This window comes from Cynara cardunculus (assembly GCF_001531365.2).
Source record: "Cynara cardunculus var. scolymus isolate 2C chromosome LG 6, CcrdV1, whole genome shotgun sequence".
NCBI lineage: Eukaryota > Viridiplantae > Streptophyta > Magnoliopsida > Asterales > Asteraceae > Cynara > Cynara cardunculus.
Window position 1 is genome coordinate 8,867,393 of NC_037533.1, and position 1,579 is coordinate 8,868,971.

Below are 1,579 nucleotides of genomic sequence, written 5' to 3' on the forward strand. Positions count from 1 at the left end.
TGTTGCTCCAAGTGCAGTTCTTAGTGAACTAGCCGGAACGACCGGAGTGATGTCATTTGACATTTCACGAAGACAGGTCGGAAGTCCTACCAATGCTAACATTACGCCAACATTGAACGTAGGCACAGCAGTTTACTCAATTGTTGTTTCAACTGGTAATCTAAGTGATCCAGGTGTTATATTACCCGACTTTGTGTCAAGGGAATATCTGAACGGTGCCCTAAAGGCTGTTCAAGACGATTTCGATGCTCAATTTGCTAGTCTGAAACGTTTGATCAAGGGAAAAGAGCAAGTTGTGGAAGAGACACCTTCAGCGCCATCACCACCTCCAGTACCAGAACCATTAGTACCGGATCAGTCAGTGGATGAGCTCAAATCGCTTTTATATGCAAAATTGATGGCTTCACAAAGTGAAGATGCTGAAGATGCTGATTTAGTTGGTCTTCTTCGCCAACAGATTGAAACAAACCCTGTTATTATAGCCTCTGAGTTCTTGACTTTTCAAGATGTGATTAATGCTAATTTCTCTAAAGTTAGCAAATTGATCACATCTAATACCCTAGATCTGAAACGTTCAATGGATGCGTTTGTCGAAAGGGTGTCTATACTTGAAGAAACTTGCAAGTCTCAAGCCGAATCTCTTAAACGAAGACATGACGATCAAGTTGATCTTGATAGTCATGAAGGGAAGAGGAAAAGGCAGAGATTGGCTGAGACATCTCATCAAGGTGCAAGAATGGGTGAAGATCATTACCTCAAGATGTAAACGTTGAATGTTCTGCCCCGGAGTCTGTACGGGAAAGAATAAATGAGGCTATTATGCTTGTAGATGAAGAAGTGGTGGCAAGTCCTACGATCGAGCCAATGGTTGAAAAGCCGGCGGACTCCACTGTAGAAACAAGGTTGCTTATGGACTTGTCAGCCAACGTAGGATTCAACAGTATATTTACATCTACTTTGGGTGGAGAGCAGGATTTCGGTGAAGACGTGGAGAATATTGATGAAACTACTGGATTATACTTTGATTTTGAAGATGATTTAGAAGAAGGAGATTCAGAATTTTCTATTCAAGATGATCCACAATCTGCTCCAGAATCTTTAACTGCTGATCTACCTACTGCGCCAGAAACTAGCACTCCAAAGCCAACTGTTGAATCDACARAAATYTTCACAAAGGGTTATATTCCATTTCATATCAGAGCAAATTATTTTGGTTATGATCGAGAACGGATCCGAGAGCCGTACCTTGAAGATATCTATTTTAGTATTTTCATTCGTCACAGGAAGCTTACCAGTGGTGACAGAGTATTAGGGATCCACAAAAAGCCTAAAGAGTTCATAACAGAGTATAGACATATGTTGAAGTCTAAATGCCAGCCAATCAGTCAAGTACGTACCAAGCACAGGATTGTCTTGATAAAACAGATAGATGCTCAGAGACTCCGTAAAATTTGGTATCCTGTTTTTACTGTCACAAGACAGGATGGCCAGATCTGGAGATTTTGTGAAGCTGATTTCACTAACATGTACGTAGATGATCTTGAGTATTTGTATTTCGAACTCAAAAATATGCAGATCA